Source organism: Cryptomeria japonica, chromosome 10 (assembly GCF_030272615.1).
Source record: "Cryptomeria japonica chromosome 10, Sugi_1.0, whole genome shotgun sequence".
NCBI classification, from domain to species: domain Eukaryota; kingdom Viridiplantae; phylum Streptophyta; class Pinopsida; order Cupressales; family Cupressaceae; genus Cryptomeria; species Cryptomeria japonica.
This window is the reverse complement of record NC_081414.1, coordinates 75,778,794-75,799,014: the sequence shown is the minus strand read 5'-3', so window position 1 is coordinate 75,799,014 and position 20,221 is coordinate 75,778,794. Positions and strand designations below refer to the sequence as shown.

Below are 20,221 nucleotides of genomic sequence, written 5' to 3'. Positions count from 1 at the left end.
ATCTAAAAAACTATGAAATGTAAAGAATGAAGGAATTATTATTAACTACATGTAGAATGGTGTAAGGATCACAATGTATTAGCTTGATTATATAATAAGGACCACATAATAACTCTATCTACATATGTTGCTGTATTTTATTGGTGAATTGAAAGGTGTGTGGTGTGTGATGGGTCTCCTGGTGTTCTTTATAATTTTATTGTTGACACTAAGGAATTTATTAGAATTTTTGATGAAGGTCTTGGATGTATTAGATGAATCACTTGTTGGTATTATGGATGTGTTACATTAGTTTTGTCATTGATGTCAACACTTATCTTTCTGGAGATCTATGGTTATGTTGAACCGACACATTGTGTTCACCGGCAAGGCCAGTGACTTATGCACAATCACCGATATATTGCTCACCGGCAGGTTATATGGTTCACCGGCACTGATGATGACTTGTTATCATCTGGAGATCACTTGATTATGTCGAAGACATGGTTTGGATACTTGGTTTTGGTATTTTGGTAAATGGTCTAATCGGGTTGACATATTTGCTATTACCGACATATTGGTCTAGGTTATGGACTGGTATGCGTTATCTATTCTAGATCAACACATCATGTTATGGAGATGATTTATTGATTGGATATTGTTGTAAATGTATTGAGCCGACATGATGCATCACATCTAGACTTATTTGAAATTGATTTAATTGTAATATTCTTAGTGAGCCGACCTACACATTTGGTCTTAGGTTTTGTATACATGTAAGATCTCATTTGTGAGATATGATATGATGGTATGTAAGGTTGTGGTATGGTATTATAACATGGTATGTGCGAATATTGAAGATCATATAAACAAACCATAAGAGAAGGTTCAAGGAAGGTTTGAAGGTGTTTGTCAGAGCTTAACCGGTACTGAATCCAGCATTGGAGATGCTATTTTGAGTAGTACATTATTCTAGGATTTAACAATCCTATTGTAGTCATTGCAACTCCCATTTGAGCAGTGTGCTCTAGGCGGTTGGCCTTTCTGCATGTGCAGACCCCATTTGTATACGCATACTATCTGCAGTAGTATCATTTGATTCTGGGTAAGGTTTCCCACCGTGGTTTTTCCCCTTACAGGGTTTCCACGTCAAAATATCTGTGTTATATGTTGTGGATGTTGTTTCTCTTTCTATTTCATGCATTAAGTTTCACCGGTATTGATATTAACTGTTAATCTGTTAATCGACATTAAGTTTGGTTTACTGGTATTAAGTATTAAGTTGAAGTAATTTAAAATTGGGTTGAAATTCACTGACAACTGATTCAGCCCCCCTCTTAGTTTCCCTTACGGTTCCTAACAATTGGTATCAGAGCCAAGTCCTCTTTTTGCAGAAGCATAACAGCTTGAGGAGATCCTATGACAACTAACATTTTTAGGAAGGACAGTCCGAAACTTGATGGAACTAACTATGGTATATGGAAGATCAACATGGAGACATATCTGAATTGCATTGGAAGAGACATATGGGAAGTTACAAAGAATGGCTGTGTTGGTCCTACTCAGAATCAACCCAATCCACCAACATTGGGCAAGGATCAGGAGAATGATTGCAAAGCAAGAGAAGCACTTTTGAGCGCATTATTAGATCAAGAAATTATGAGATTATCAGACCGATCTACTAATAAAGCTATTTGGGATAAATTGGAGACATTGAATGCAGGAGATACCACTGTCAAAATTGTAAAACTGGAATGCTTCTGGGTCAGGTATGAAAATTTGAAAATGGAAGAAGATGAAATAATTTCTGCTTTTATGGAAAGAGTTAATGAAATTGTTTTAGGAATACAATGTTGTGGAGGATCCTTAAGTGAAGATGAAATTGTTTCTAAAGTTTTAAGAGCTTTTCCACCGGTATACAAAATGAAAGTAACTGCTATTAATGAGTTGAGAACAATGCCTAATACATCAGTATCTAGAGATGCCTTGGTTGGAAAACTTTCAACATTTGAGCTTGAGGAATTTGGTTCTGTTGCTACTATTAAGACAGATTTAGCCTTCAGAGCATCATCATCTGCAACATCATCATCATCTGACAAATCTGATTGGAAAATCACTTTATGCAAAATAACTTGAAGATATCAGAAGGGAAAATGAAGAAATGGAAGAACTTGAAGCACTATTTGCAAGGAAAATGCCTAAAGGTCCAGTTGGAAGTAAGTATGAAGGTAAAGCACCGTTTAAATTTTTCAATTGCAATAAAGCTGGTCATATGGCATCTAGATGTCCTGATAGACATGCAAGATTGAGAGAGGAAGCTAAAAGAACATATAAGCCTAACCCTAAATATCAAAGATACAAATTTAAGAAGAATAGAGATAAATATTGTTACTATGCTGATGAAGGAGTTACAAATGATTCTGATGAAGAACTGACAAACAATGGATGGGATTTTGTTGCAATAAAAGAAGATCAATCGACACCTACTGATCTACCGGTAGAGTAGGTCTTGGCAACTAAAATGGAAGAAAAAGATGAATGGATCATAGATTCCAGATGTTCACATCATATGACTGGTGATAAGAGTAAATTCTTATCTTTTCAGGAATATAATGGAGGTCTAGTAAGGTTTGGCAATGATAAAGCTTATTTAATCAAAGGAAAAGGCACTATATCCTTGGATGGTAAGCACAATACTGACAATGTTTATTATGTTGAAGGTTTGAAGCATAATCTTTTGAGTGTTGGTCAATTAGTTGAAAAAGGATTTCAGTTGCAATTCAAGAATGGAAAAAGCAAAATCAGAAACAGAACTGGATTGGAGATTGCAACTGGTAATCAGACTAAAGGTAATATCTTTCATTTGAACAACAATGATAAGACATGTTTGATTGCTCATATTGATGAAAGTTGGTTATGGCATAAGAGACCTTGTCATGTGAATTTTGATTGCATTGTAAAGATCAGTTCAACTAAGGCAGTAAGGGATTTACCTAAGATTGTGAAACCTCATAATCTGGTATGTAAGGAATGTCAAATGGGAAAGCAAGTTAGAACAACTTTTAAGAGTATTTATGAGAAATCCAATAATGTTCTTGATTTAATTCATACTGACTTGTGTGGTCTAGAAAGAACAAGAAGTCTACAGGGAGATAGATATTTTATGCTAATTATTGATGATTATTCTAGAATGTGTTGGGTCACGTTTGTTAGGGAGAAATTAGAAGCTTTTGAAAAATTTAAATTATTCAAGGCAATGGTAGAAAATAAAACCAGTAAGAAAATCAAATGTTTGAGATCAGATCAAGGAGGTGAATTTACATCTAAGAAATTTAATACATTCTGTGAAGTGAATGAAATCAAAAGACAACTATCAGCACCCCAGACACCTCAGCAGAATGGAATTGTGGAAAGGAATAACATAACTATTCTGAAAGCAGCTAGAAACATGATATTGGAAGCAAATCTACCTCATGTGTATTGGAGAGAAGCAATGAATACATCGGTTTACACTTTCAACAAAGTTCACATCAAAGGTGAAATCGGTAAGACCCCTTCTGAACTATGGTTTGGTAATACTCCTACTCTTAAGTACTTCAGAATATTTGGAAGAAAATGTTATATTAGGAGAGATGAGTATGTTGGTAAATTTGATCCTAGAAGTGATGAAGGAATACTTCTTGGTTATTCATCTAAGAGCAAGGCATATAGATGTTTTAGTAAAAGATTGCAAAAGATCATTGAGAGTGCTAACGTGAAGATAGATGAACACTTTAGCGGAAATTCAAGGTCTATAGGTTCTGAACCGACAGTTGAGATGATCATAAATGAACCAATACAGAGTGCACCGGTACAAAATGTGGATCTAATCACACTGGCATCATCAGAGAATTCCATAGTGACTGAAGAATAACAACATGTGAATAAACCCAGGTATGTAAGACTGTATCACTCAGAAAATCAGATAATTGGGAATAAGTATCAAGGTGTTATGACAAGAGGAAGATTGGCAAATGAAGAGGTATGCTTAATTTCTCAAATTGAACCAACATCTGTTATTGAAGCATGTCAAGATGAACATTGGATAAAAGCAATGGATGATGAATTAGAACAAACTGAAAAGAACAATACATGGACATTAGTTCCTCGACCTAAAGACAAAAATGTAATTGGAACTAAATGGGTATATAGAAATAAACTTAATGAAGATGGTAAGGTAATCATGAACAAAGCAAGATTAGTTTGTAAAGGTTATTCACAGAAAGAGGGAATTGATTATAATGAAACCTTTGCATCGGTAGTTAGAATTGAGGCAGTCGGATTATTTCTTTCATTTGTAGCTCATAAGAACTATAAAGTGTATCAGACGGATGTAAAATGTGCATTTCTGAATGGTGATCTTGAAGATGAAGTTTACATTGAACATCTTGATGGATTTTCATTGACAAATGATAAAGATATGGTTTGCAAATTAAGGAAAACTTTGTATGAATTGAAGCAAGCTCCTAGAGCTTGGTATGCTAGATTGGACAAATATCTTTTGAAGCTTGGTTACACTAAAGGTAATGCTGACATCAACTTATATTTCAAAGTGACTAATGATGACATCTTGGTTATTGAATTTTTTGTTGATGATATCATTTTTGGAGGAGAAGATGGATTGTGTAAGGACTTTGATAACAAGATGCAGGAAGAATTTGAAATGTCTATGATTGGGGAGATAAAATTCTTTTTAGGATTGCAGATTTCACAGACTGATAGAGGTATATTCATATGTCAAACAAAATACTTGAAGAACTACTGAAGAAATTTGGTATGGAAAACTCTAAACCGGTAAGTACTCTTATGACTACAACTGATAAATTGACATTGATGGATGATTCAGCTCCTGTTAATCCGACAAGATACAAATCTATGATTGGAGGTTTACTTTATTTAACACAAACAATACCTAATATAATGAATGCAGTATGTATTGTCTCAAGATTTCAGAGTAATCCTAAAGAAAATCATGAATCAACAGTAAAAAGGATTTTCCGGTATCTACAAGGCACAACAAATCTTGGTTTATGGTACCCTAAAGATGAAAATTTTGATTTATGTGCATACACCGATGCAAATTGGGTAGGAGATGTAGATGATAGAAAGAGCACCACTGGCAGAGCATTCTTTCTTGGTAGTAGATTGATTTTATGGATAAGTAAGAAGCAGAGTTGTACATCATTTTCAACAGCAGAATCAGAATATGTTGCAACAACAACTAATTGTACTCAGGTATTATGGATTAAGCAAATGTTGAAGGACATAAAGGTGAAATGCAAAGAACCAATAATCATTTATTGTGATAATTCAACAACAATTGATATATCAAAGAATCCGATATTTCACTCTAAGACTAAGCATGTTTCTATCAAATATAATTTTCTGAAAGAGAATGTTGAAGGAAAAGAAGTAAAATTGGTTTATGTGAATATGAAAGAGCAGATTGTAGATATCTTTACAAAGCCTTTGCCTAAGGAAACTTTTGAATATCTCAGAGAGCAGCTTGGGGTAATACCCTCATCAACAAAGACTTAGATGATTGAAGATTGGCATCAAACCGACAGAAACTAATAGAGAAACCTTTTTCCAACTTCGATGGAGGAGAGTTACTTCTCAGGGGGAGTAGTTGGTTGTATTAGTTGGTTGTATGTTCTGGTATTTATTTGCTTTTGCATTTGATGTCAAAGGGGGAGAGATATCTATGGAAAAACATTATCCTTGGGAGAGATTATTCATTAGGGGAGAGATATATACTCTCTGCATTTTGGTTTTGATTTCTGGTATTGACCTAGTTTGGAGATTGTTGGTTTTTGGTTTTTAGAATTCTATTTTGGCACTTAAATGTTTTTCCATCTAGTGTTGCCATCAATGCCAAAGGAGGAGATTGTTGGTATTATGGATGTGTTACATTAGTTTTGTCATTGATGTCAACACTTATCCTTCTGGAGATCTATGGTTATGTTGAACTGACGCATTATGTTCACCGGCAAGGTCAATGACTTATGCATAATCACCTATATATTGCTCACTGATAGGTTATATGGTTCACCGGAACTGATGATGACTTGTTATCATCTGGAGATCACTTGATTATGGCGAAAACATGGTTTGGATACTTGGTTTTGGTATTGTGGTAAATGGTCTAATCGGGTTGACATATTTGTTGTTATCGGCATATTGGTCTAGGTTATGGACCGGTATGCGTTATCTATTCCAGATCAGCACGACACGTTATGGAGATGATTTATTGATTGGATATTGTTGTAAATGTATTGAGTCAACATGATGCATCACATCTAGACTTATTTGTAATTGATTTAATTGTAATACTCTTAGTGAGCCGACCTACACATTTGGTCTTAGGTTTTGTATACATGTAAGATCTCATTTGTGAGATATGATATGATGGTAGGTAAGGTTATGGTATGGTATTGTAACATGGTATGTGCGAATATTGAAGATCATATGAACAGACCATAAGAGAAGGTTCAAGGAAGGTTTGAAGGTTTTTGTCATATCTTAACTGGTACTGAATCCAGCATTGGAGATGCTATTTTGAGCAGTACATTATTCTAGGATTTAACCATCCTACTATAGTCATTGCGACTCCCATTTGAGCAGTGCGCTCTAGACAGTTGGCCTTTCTACATGTGCAGATCCCATTTGTATACACATACTATTTGTAGTAGTATCATCTGATTGTGGGTAAGGTTTCCCACCGTGGTTTTTCTCCTTATAGGGTTTCCACGTCAAAATCTTTGTGTTATGTGTTGTGGATGTTGTTTCTCTTTTTATTTCATGCATTAAGTTTCATCGGTATTGATATTAACTGTTAATCTGTTAACCGACATTAAGTTTGGTTTACCGGTATTAAGTATTAAGTTGAAGTAATTTATAATTGGGTTGAAATTCATTGACAACTGATTCACCCCCCCTCTCAGTTGCCCTTCCGGTTCCTAACATCACTATACTTTATCCACTTATTATTCTTGTGCGTGTGTTAAAGATGTTGAAGGTTCATAATAGGAGAGGTCAACACATGCACCTAGTTGAAAACCATGACACATTGGAAAGGACTATACCTTAAATAATCGTGTAGAGCTCTATTGTAAGAATGTTAGATATAATATAGGCTATTATCCCACGTGCATGACTGTAAACTACTAAGAATACATAGAATGTGAATTGATATGTGTTTGATTATCATTGTTTGCCCATCAATTTGTGAGTGAGAAGGTCCATTAAGTCTCATTGATTTTCTATATGGATATATTCTAAATGCTTCATGAGAGGTGAGTTCCTATAAATATCTAATTAAAAGTGAATCAATCTATCTCTATTAAATTTGATTTGGTTTCTTAAAATATGATAACATAATGAAGCATTATAGACACCTAAACTATATTAAAAATGTTCAGTAATAAAGTAATAACAAGCACCAAAATTTATATTATATTGGGACAAGAGATTGATTTAGATGATCTAACATACACTTCAAACATATCCCTTTATGTCTAATTATTAACCTCATTGACTCCTAGGTATTTATGATCACACAATATTTTAATTCAAGAATCTCAATATATTTATAAGCAAACAATCTTCTTATTTTTTTGTTTCCTTGAATATAAGAATGTTAATGATATAAAACTTCTTGATATTTTTCTATTTTAGAGTTAGAAAGGGACTTGTTGAAATTGAAATTAATTAATTGGTGCATTGAATCTTTTTTGAATGTTTATAGTGTTTTTTAAGGACTACAATGTATGTGTTTTTATAGCTTCTTGATTTTTAGCTCTTGTTTACATCAAAGATGCTTATATATACATGTGCACATATTAATTTTTGTTGGAAATTATAGAAATATGATTTTTTTTTTTTTTCAAATTTTTTTCTTTATTTATTTTGTTTTAAATAGTTGCAATTTGATTTATTGACTAGTCTATAAGAATTTTCCTTGTTGATTTTCATTTTCTATTTGTATAATGATAAAATGCATCTAATAAAAAATTGTGTGACAATAAAAATTAATCCACTTTCTACTATATTGTTTTTCACTCCTTGCCACATGTAAGGACTTACCAAGAATATTCATGTAGTGCCAAATATTAAAAAAATCTTACAGTAGTTTTCTTATGCCGATATTTACATTCTTTACAATTTTAATAAGCAAGAAAAAAGTAGAATGACCATGATATTTTGGACATATGTCCAATAGTTTTGAATAGGTGTATGCAACCCTTGCTAATTACACCCTAGAAAATATACATTTCACTTTTTTCTTCTTGTCCACAAAATAAAAGATTTGTTCAAATAGTTCAAAAATAATCTTCTCTTCATTGCTTGGTCATGACATCTACTTAGGGCAATAGTGAAATGGATTCACTTCTAAAAGGGAAGTGAGATAAAAGTTTCACTATTAATCTAAGATGAGAGGTGTGTAGTAAAGAAAATTATGTAATATTAAATAAGAAACATAGTAAAACACATAATAGATAACACAATTTATATCTTGAGAAAACCTTTTAAGGAAAAACCAAGGTTCCAAATCTCAAACTAACATTCATAGTAAACTCATTTTCAACAAATTTGGGCTCAATACTTCATAGGAGATCACACCAACATACAATTCTAGAGATAATTTGGCAATTTTGGCTACACAATCATACCTAAAATTACATACCATAATACCTTCATTCCAAGCAATTAGTGTATATTCAAGGCTATAACCACAACTTATAAGTGATTTCTAAACAACAAGACACTCAAATCTATGCACAAAATCCAATGCAGAAAATCATAATAAGTTAACTAATGGTCAAATAGAAATTTCCATTTCCAACTTGCATACTACATTTGGCCTATTGTTCTTTTTAGAAAAATGCTCCTTCATTTTCTCCTATTTAACACTTAATTCCCTCTCATCATGCTCCTCTTAAAAAACTTTCACACATCTTACAAGTTTGTCATAGTTATATTTAACAACTTCCATGATATTAAGTGAGACTCACAACTTGTCAATTGTAAACATAGTGCCATTCTAAGTGGAATGCCTCAATTATGTGGGTATATCAATAAACATAAAATTAATGAAATGATTATGAATGAATAACCCAAAATCCTCCCATTTTTCATATACCTTGCAAGAGAAAAATATCAACTACATCAAATAATAAACTATTTACTAAAGGTTGTTAGACCCATATTTTCACTAAACCACTTAAACTTCTATATGCTCATTAGCTTTGTCAATGCATCTATTATTATCTAAACTATTAACTTTCCCTCGAGACATGCTTCATCCTCTAACATGTCACAAATAAAATGATACTAAAAATCAATTTGCTTCATTTGTGCATGAAAGGTCAAGATCTTTGCTAAGATGGCTACACTAATCATATTAAACTGCATTTTCACTCACTTATCCCAACATTCAAACATTGACTTTGAATCCAAACAAACATACTTCTTATGAGAATGAGTGGACGCCATATTCTTTGCCTCTATAATGGATAAAGTGAGAACCTATTTATTATTCATTTGACTTATTTCATCACTAAATCCATAGCCCCTGATAGACCTTATCTTTTCAATATCCCCTACCTAGTTTGAATCCATATCCCTAAATATCCATTGAGTGCTATAGGTCCAATGGGACATTTCCCCTTTGATAACATATAGATTGCTTTGAAATAACCTACAAATATCATAAGGCTCACTTCATTGCTACTTAGTGATCTTTGTCAAGATAACCATGAATTCCCTCAAGATTTCCACTGCTCGAGTTTAATGAAAATTATAGCAAAAATAAGGTTAAATTAGCATGAGATAAAAAAACTCATGCCCAAATTCTCTCTAGATGTTGAAGGAAATTGCTCAACTAATTTTTTTTGTTCACATAGCAATTTTCCAACAACCATTGGTCTACTATTGGCCATCTTAAAATGTTATGAATTAGTCAACATAACTCCTCTTATCGAATTAAATTTTTTTCCAATGAAAAAATTATCCTCTAACTCTTTCATTTATAACTCTAATGAAATATGGAATTCTAAGTTCCTAGTTAGATCCTCATTGCTACAAAATAACATATAATTGACATACAAAATAAAAATAATAAAATAATCACAATCTTATAACAAAAGAAAGCACATAAAGGAAAAAGGGAGAAGCAAACACTAGGAACATCAACATAATGTAATCATCTAATGTAATGAACTAACATAATGTAATGAAAGCATGAAATGTATATGAAAGCTACTCTTCTTGTTAGAGGAACATCAAAAGGTAGAAAGCATGCAAGTTCAGGCTTACCAAAATGGAAGAATAAGAAAATCGCTAGGGTTATGATTAATTCAATAAAGTGTTAGAGACAATCAATGGAAAATAGAAACACACAAATACTAGACTAAAACACAGTAAACAATAAACAAGAAAGAAACTGTATCAAATGCAGCTGAAAAGTTTAGGAAGTGTTGGAATTGAGGCAAGAGTGTGTGAAGAGTCTTCAATCCAAATTTCATTAGATTGTAGCTTGTGAAGTTTGTTCCAAAAGGGGGTGCACCCAACAGTGTGCACAAGTGTGGGGATCAAGGCAAAGTCCTTGAGCTCTGACCAGCTTCAAATTTTGTGGGTGTAATCAAATCCACCTCTTGATCAATACTGAGCACAGACTCCATCACAAAAATGAAAAATGAACAATACCAATCTCAATTTGCAAAAGATATCCTTCTCAAACATTGGTAAAGATATCCATTACAGGAACAATACCAATCTCAATTTGTAACAAGTGAAAGCTATGATGAGGGCATATAAAGAAGGTACAATGTAGCTTTGAAAGTCTGGTTGTTGTATAAGCAACAAAACTGCATTGAATTGGTTGCAATAGATTTAGGTATAATATTCATCTCAGTAGAAGATAAGCAGCAGTAATATGATTACAGACAGGTATGATACTAATTTCAGAAGAGAGAAAGCATTAATACAAGAAATAGATATTCTAATAAATAAATTTGACAAATACACTGGGATGTCAACAGTGGCTGTAGTTTAGTGGTGAGAATTCCACGTTGTGGCCGTGGAGACCTGGGCTCGAATCCCAGCAGCCACAAGGTGATACAAACATTTTTGAGATTTCATTCTATCAATTTAAAAAATAATTTGATTCCACCCACATCATATGTTAATAATGTTAGTTGTTAGCGTGCTCACAACCATTCCATTTTAACTTTTTGAGTTCAAACTCAATTGTCTACTGCATTCCCATTTGTAAAGGGAAATTAAAATTAATTCTTGAATGGTCAAAGCATGGAAAATTAGGCATTTAGAATTGGAAAAATGTGTAATGGTGAAAATTATAATGTTTTTTAATTTGTATTTTGATGTAGATCGTGGAGTATGATTTGAAATGTGGGTGATTCATTTTAATAGATTTAGAAATTTCGTGTCTTTAATATCTCAATTTTCTTTATGTTTTGAATTTATATTGACTAGATTGTTTTTTATATATTGATTATTGTTAAGTTGGCGAATTAGCTTATCAACTAGTCTATTTTTATCATCACATATGATTATGATCCAATTCTCCATTCAACTATTTGTCACCTTAGTTTAGATATATGAATGTGTGGTTCAACTTTTTTTTATGTGTGCAAGCTTATGTCCCAAAATTTTTAATTTGGACCCTTGATTCTCCTTTGTATTGGTTTTTATGGTTGACTAAGTTTGAATTGTTTCAAATTGCACGCTAGGGTGTTAAATTTAAGAACTAACCTTGCTATATTTAAATATTTTTTCACGACATCTAGAAATTAATTGCAAAAAGATGAAAGTGATTATATTAACATTACACCAACTCTTAGGGGCATATTGTATGGCTACTTGTTGTCTTTGATCTTTGTTCACTATCATTGAATGAAACTTGGTTGGGAGTTTGACCAAAGAAGATAAATGTTTGTCTAGCAAGTTACTAAACAAGGTCTATTGACATTGTTTTCTAGAGATGAATGTATCAAGCCAAGGCACACCTTCAATATTTACCAATTTTTTTTTCTAGTTCAAGTCTATGGGTTAGATTCATTTTTGTATCCTATATTAGGTTCCAAAACAACACATCTAAATCCTAGACCTTTTCTCCATCTTCAAGGCAATGGTTTTATTATCAAGAAGGGAAAAAAAGTATCATCAACAAACTTACGACATTTAAAGGTTAACTTTGAGAGTGGGCTATCTCTTTTACGTTATGAGTTCAACTTAGACTCAAGAAGGTGTTTCTAGGGGTATACCTTAACAAGTATTGAAATCAAACAAATTGACAACAAAAAATAATTTCAACTAAATTCAATCGTACACATTGTAAATTTTGTCACTAGGTCAAGTAAGACTAATTGTATTAACCGCTATATAGTTGATTAAAAGGTGTAGACATAATCTGTATAAAATAAGTTCACTCAAGGTTCTCATAATACTTCATTTAAATTATTGGATTATGAGTGCACGACATTGATTTCTACTCTAAACTACTGGCAACTAATTTTTTATGTTTTAAAAAATGATAGAGAAGGTTCAAGTTTTCAAGACTACTGTCTTATTAGATAACAAAGTCAAATACGACCATCAAAATACCACACAAACATATGCAACAAGGATACCATATTATGCAAGAATATCTACTTAACAATCCTTATAAGATTTACAAACACTCCTATAGGAGGACCAATACAAAATCAACTTGCATTAACTTGAAATACCATGAAATTCATCAAATCTTTTTTACATATACACCATAAAAAAAAAGATAAATCTTTGTTTGACAAGTTTCTAAACAAGATCTATTGACATCATTTTCTAGACATAAATATATCAAGCCAAGGCACACACAACAATTATCAAATTTTCTACTTGTTTAAGTCTATGGGTTAGGCTCATTTTTGTAAGCTATGAGGTCCCAAACAAAACTCTTATATGCTAGATATTTTCTCCATCTTCTTGAAGCCAAGATTTTATTATCAAGAAGGGAACACAAGGATCAACAACAAACTTATGATGATTAAAGGTTAACGAAGAGTGCGAGTTATCTCTCTTATGTTTTGAACTCAACTTAGAATCAGAGGGAGTTTCTATAGGTATACCTTATCAGGTATTGAAATCAAACTATCAACAACTAAAAATAACAACTAAACTCAAGTGCACACATCATAAATTTTATCACAAGGTAAAGTAAGGCTACTTGTTTTAACTCATATATGGTTGATTAAAAGGTGCAAACACAATCCGTATGAAATATATTAATTTAAGGTTCTCATAAGAAACTTCCTTGGTTAAATTATAGGATCATGAGTGCACAACATTGATTTTTACTCCTAAAGTACTGATAAATGATTTTTTATGCTTTAAAAAATGACAGGGAAGGTTTGAGTTTGTGTGAGATTTTGCCAAGATCAAGGGCACAATGAAAAGTATAAAAATAGAGACAAAAGAATGACAAGAACAAACTGTATTCTCATCAATATGAAAATGATCAACTGGATTCACCAATACAATGAATATAGGCCTTCTTATATAGGTAAGGCCATATGGATGTATGAGCACACAATCATGACATGTGGCTCAATGAGAAACAAGGGTAGGTAAGAAATACTAGGGGTAGGTAGGAGAAATAATATAATATTCCACAAGAGGTGGATGACCCACCGAATGTGGAGTGTAACAACAAAACAAGACCACAAAAGGTGGAATTTCTCCTACAAGCTCTATCCCTATGTGCACACTTCCCTAAGTGTCTCAAATCCAAACTACGAAGAAATGCATTATCCTAAGTTAACTTAAGTAAAGTGTAATAATATCCATAATAAATATTTATTTACACCAACACCCCCCCTTAAGTGCAACTTAGGGGAATGAAGACTCAAGTCAACAATGCAAGATGGGTCTTGGCTACTAGGCCATGATAGGTACCCATGTACAATATGCAAATGCAAGCAAAACCATGCAATGCAATCTCTCACAAAAGGAGAAAAGGAGAAAACCCAGTGGGAAAAATCTTCCCCCCAAAAGAGAGATGAAAGAACAAAAGACTCTCAAAGAAGAAGGACAAAACCTCAAAGAGGAAAAAGTCCCCCCCATAAGAGAGGAAAGAGAAGTTAGCTGACCCCCCCTAATGACACATCCTGCACCCCCAAGAGAGCTCACAACTGCTGGAACTTACTCTCGGTGAAAGGTTTGGTGAATATGTCTGCAACCTGGTCTGCTGTAGGACAATATTGCAAATCAATGACTTGCTCCTGAATCAACTCTCAGATACAGTGCATATGGATCTTGATGTGTTTGGTCCGCTGATGCTGGACTGGGTTCTTTGGGATAGCAATAGCACTCTGATTGTCGCAATGTAGAACTGTCGGTCGTGGAGTGGTGAACCCAAACTCTGTGAGAATCTATTGAAGCCAAATGGTCTCAGTCGCTGCATTAATAACGCCTCGATACTCAGCCTCAGTCAAAGAGAGAGAAATAGCATGTTGCTTCTTGCTCTACCAACAAATGGGGCCTGAACCAAGGTGAAAACTATAACTGGAAGTAGACTTACGATCATCAAGATCGCCAGCCCAATCGGAGTCTGTGTAACCAACCAAGCGAAGTCCTGTGCCTGCTGCATAGTGAATCCCATAGTGATGTGTACCCTGGATGTAATGAAGGATGCGTTTGGTAGCTTTCCAATGAAACTCATGTGGTTTCTGCATGAAGCAGGAAACCATGCCAACTGCAAATGAAATATCAGGGTGTGCATGGGTCAAGTAGATGAGACTACCCACAAGCTGACGATACAAAGTGGCATCAACTGGTGGACAAGAACACTGAGCCTCAAGCTTGAATCTGGAAAGAAAGGGAGTCAGTGTAGGCTTAGAATCAGCCATATGAAAGTGTGCAAGTAGATCAAGAGCATACTTGGGGTGCGATAATGTAATCCTGGAAGGTGACTATGAAATCTCTATCTTGAGAAAGTAGTGCAAAAAACCCAAGTCAGTCATAGAAAATTTGTCATGCAAAGCAAATTTGACCCTGCTAATGATGGATGCAGTACTCCCTGTAATGATCAAGTCATCAACATAGAGCACAAGTATCAAGTGAGAGTCATCCTGTCGCAAAATATAGACATTCGGATCAGAATGACACCTAGTGAACCCTGTGGAGAGAAGAAAGGAATCCATCTTGGCATACCAAGCCCTGGGGGCCTGCTTAAGGCCATAGAGAGACTTCCTTAGTCTACAAACCAAGGAAGTATCCTCGATGAAACCCTGCGGCTGCTCCATATAAATCTCCTTATCAAGGTCACCATGAAGAAAAGTACTCTTCACATCCATCTGATGTACAACCCAACCACGAGCTGCAACAATAGCAAGTGTCAAGCGAATGGAGTTCATCTTGGCTATGGGCGCAAAGGTCTCAGTATAGTCAACACCTGCAACCTGAGAGAAACCTTTTGCAACAAGCCGAGCCTTATACTTATCCACACTACCATCCGCAACATACTTGGTCCGATAGATCCATTTACATCGAACCATCTTTCTCCCCTTAGGGAGATGGACTAAATCCCATGTGTTGTTCCTCATCAAGGAACTATACTCTTCCTCCATAGCTTGGTCCCACTCAGGAACCCCTGATGCTTCCCGAAATGTCTGTGGATCGGAAGCAGTAGTAATGAACGCATGTGGAAGATCCTGATGTTGTGATCGAGTTCTCCGTGTATCTGAAGGATCCCCAACAAGAGAACCCACAGACTCAAGTGTCTGTTGAGCCCAACGAGGTCTAGGTGGAGGTGGAGAACAAGGCTCCTCAACTGCAAGTGGACCCTGTGGAGGTGTAACCCTGCGAGTTGGAGTTGAAGGAGTCTCATCATCTGAATCACTAGCATCACTATCCACAATGGAGGAAGGTGGAGGAGGTAGAGAGGCTAAATTAGGAGAGATTTCCTCAAAGTGAACACTCCTCTCAATGAACACCTCATGTGTCTCAGGATCGATCAATCTATATGCCTTAACACCCTCACGATATCCAACAAATATGCAAGGCCGACTCTGAGGTTCCAATGCCTTGCGTTTCTATGTAGGTATGCGAGCCCATGCTGGACACCCAAAGACTCTGAAATGTCTCACAATCGGTTTCCTACTAGCCCAAGCCTCAAAAGGAGTAATACCTTGTGAATCTTTGTGAGGAACCCGATTCTGGATGTGTGTGGCACAACTGATAGCCTCGGCCCAAAAGGCAGGATCGAGAGAACGTGCATGAATCATACAGCTAGCCATTTCTTTGAGAGTTCTATTCTTATGTTCTGCAACTCCGTTCTGCTGTGGAGTGTATGCAATAGAATGCTGAAGATCAATCCCCTCAAATGTACAAAAATCCTCAAGTCTTTTGTTCACGTATTCCCTTCCATTATCTGTGCGAAGAATCTTCACCACTTTCCCATATTGCTTCTCCACACAAGTCTTGAAGTCCTGAAATCTGTCAAATACTTCACTCTTATGAATGAGAAAGTAGACCCAAGTGAAATGGGAGTAGTCATCAATGAAGGTGAGGACATAGCGGGCCTTGCTAAATGAAGGTGCTGGAAATGGACCTACTACATCACTGTGAACAAGTTGAAGAACTTCCAAAGCTCTCCAAGCTTTCCCTTTATCAAACTTCTCCTCGGGATGCTTGCCCATGGGACAACCTGAACATACACCCTCTGAAAAACTGATGTGAGGTAGACCTGTGACCATGTCTTTAGTGCTGAGCTGATGAAGATAGCGGTAGTTGAGGTGACTAAACCGCTCATGCCATAGCTTACTTTCAGAATTTGAATGAGTAAGCAAGGCCCTAGAAGGTGAACTTGGCATAAAGTGGGAGAATGAATAAAGCCTTGAGTTGTCATTGACTTGTCCCACTGCTACCAAGGCATCATCACCAAGTTCCTTGACCACAACTGGATCTGGTGTAAACTCAATCTTTTTCCCATTCCCATAGTGAGTGATTTGGTAGATAGAGAGAAGGTTGGTAGACAAGCTAGGAACATAGAGAACATTCTCAAAAGTTCCATCATCCATGTCAACTGAACCTTTCCCTTCAACCTCTACTTGTGTATCATCACCTATGTAAATGTGAGGTACCTTAGATGGCTCCAATGAAGAAAACTGCTCCTTTGTAGAACCCATGTGATATGAGGCACCTGAGTCAAGTATCCACTGCTATGAAGAACCTGTAGTAGCCACAAATGCTTTCCCTTTTCCCTTAGACTGTGAGGAAGAGGAAGGAGTTGAATCCTTCTTTGTGTAGGCAGATGGCAAGTTGATGTTGTTTTTCTTGAGAAGATTTGTCAACTCATCAACTTGCTTGGTGTAGCATCGATGCTCATCATGACCATACTTCTTGCAATATGCACAAGTTGGTTTATCCTTCTTAGGTGGTGTCCCCTTCTTGGAAGAGGATGAAAAATTGCCTTGAGATGGAGAGGATGATTGTCCTTTTTCCTGTTGTGGTTGTGACTTAGATTGCTTCTTCTTCTTGTTGGAATATTAGCTTGACTTCCTTGATTCCCTTGATTAGCCACCAAAGCCTTGGACTTTGAAGACTTGAGAAGCCCCATGTTCAACAACTTAGATTGTTCGAATATCAATATTTCTGTGAAAGCATCAAATGAAGGCATAACATAGGAACTCTCTACTATCAAATGATGAGTTTGGAAGCTAGACACAAATGCTGCATATTCTGGTGCAAGCTTGTCTAACAAGTTGAATATCAACTGAGCATCCTTTTTGTCAATTCCACAATCCTTAAGCTTTGCTCTTAGCTCATTTGCTTTGGTGACATAATCTTGGATTGTATCAAAACTCTTGGGATCCAAGTTGGTGAGCTCATTGTCAATCTTATACCCTCTTATTTCATCAACTTGACCATACAATTTCTGAAACATATCCCAAGCATCTTTGATTGTAGCACACTTCTTAATATGAAAGATGAGGTCATCTGATACATACTTGCGCAAAGTTCCAAGAGCCATGCAATTCTTAGCGAGCCATTCTAACTGAGCATTAGGATCAGCTGTAGGATCAGGTGGTGCTGCTATTGTTCCATCTATGTAATGCGTGAGACCTTTTTCCATTAATTTGCTCCAAACTTTAATTTTCCATGATGCATAATTATGTGGAGTTAAAGGTGGAAATTTATGAGGACTCATTGCAACAAAAATGAAAGAGCACAAGGAAAGAGAGGAATGATCACACAAGACACCCCCCCAAATTCACTCAATCAAAGAACCCCCCCAAAAGTGATGATTTGACACTTTATACTTAGTGCGTGTGCAATGGGCCACTTGCAAAAAATGGCAAAGTGGACTTTTGATTTCAATTTGACAATTGCCTCAATAAGGCCAAAAGAGACTCAAACTAATAGTGCAAGAGATCTAAACTAAGATCCAAGCAATTTACAAGTACCAAATAGGCCAAATAAGACCAATATCTAAAAGTACAATTTCCACTTAAAATCTCTGAAACCTAATCATAGATTATGAAAGTAGACAAAAAAACATGCACTTTCAAAAAAAAATGACACCTGAAAAGGAGGTCCTATGAGCTCAAACAAGGCCTTTGAAGTTGCAGAATTGAGGATTTGACAGGTACAATTGAGAGAATCCAAAAATTACGAAACACCTATGCACCAAAACCAGAAAATAACCACACCATTGTGAAGAGCACGAAAAATTAGCCCAAATTAAAAAAAAAATTGCACCCAAAAAGCAGCAAAATTGAGCAAGTTATGGGCCTCCAAAGTTGACCCAAAAATCCAAACTGCTCAACGGAGAGGGGTCTAAAAACTTCCAAAGAAAATGCTAACTAGGCGTTGACTGGGTGCTGATTGGGCGCTGCTAACTATGTGCTGCTGATTGGGCAGACGTTGACTAGGCAGAAGGTACGAATTCCAAAAATAATTTTCAAAATATATATATATATTTTTTTTTCAAAAAAATCTTTTCAAATTGGAAAATAATTTTTAGAAATTTTTTTTTTTTGAAAAAATTCCGAAAATTCCTTACCGTACCACCCGAATTGGGCAGAAAATTTCCTCCACACCCAAAAATCGATTTTTGCCAAAATATGTCGAATTTATACTCGATTTTTATGAAAACGGCCTTCCAGACGCAATGGTGAGGTCGAAAATGCTCTAAGATGCCTCCAAAAAATGCAGTCCCTCAGATCCAAAAATAGAAGCCTTCCACGATGTCTCCAAAAACCAATCGATGAAGCCCCAATGGCTCTGATACGATGTGAGATTTTGCCAAGATCAAGGGCACAATGAAAAGTATAAAAATTGAGACAAAAGAATGACAAGAACAAACTGTATTCTCATCAATATGAAAATGATCAACTGGATTCACCAATACAATGAATATAGGCCTTCTTATATAGGCAAGGCCATATGGATGTACGATCACACAATCATGACATGCAGATCAATGAGAAACAAGGGTAGGTAGGAGAAATAATATAATATTCCACAAGAGGTGGATGACCCACCGAATGTGGAGTGTAACAACAAAACAAGACCACAAAAGGTGGAATTTCTCCTACAAGCTCTATCCCTATGTGCACACTTCCCTAAGTGTCTCAAATCCAAACTACGAAGAAATGCATTATCCTAAGTTAACTTAAGTAAAGTGTAATAATATCCATAATGAATATTTATTTACACCGACACCCCCCCTTAAGTGTATGCACTGGAAATGATTGTGTTGACATTTGTGACTTGAAATGAGAGGCATACAAACTACACATCCTCCTTTTCCTTACTTCCAAACTATAGAACCACATCTTCATCTATAGAGAAATGCGGTAAAATATCCCGAGTAGAGACACCAAAATTGACACAACACATATGAGTTATATCATGCAGTAATCTCTTAATCAAAGAATATTTGACATCCAACCATGATCTTTAGACCATACAAACATAGGTTGAACACACAGTCACTACAACTACAACAATCACCCCCTTTGGGCACCCAAATAAGAACATTCGACATCTGTGTTAACACCAACACATTGCTTCATATCTGCAACAATCAGTGACAACACACACAACACACTACTCCATATCAACAAATATATCACAAGTTGACATCAATGACAATGACATGTATGCAATAGAGACATACTATCATAAACTGTTG

At 35.4% G+C, this 20,221-nt stretch overlaps 1 non-coding gene across 1 annotated transcript; it reads left to right on the top strand.

Moving 5' to 3' along the window:
• The first annotated feature begins 11,059 nt into the window (after positions 1–11,059).
• Positions 11,060–11,131, top strand: TRNAH-GUG (transfer RNA histidin (anticodon GUG)). Its single transcript has one exon. It is a non-coding gene; the product is annotated as a tRNA-His (tRNA).
• Positions 11,132–20,221: the final 9,090 nt, after the last annotated feature.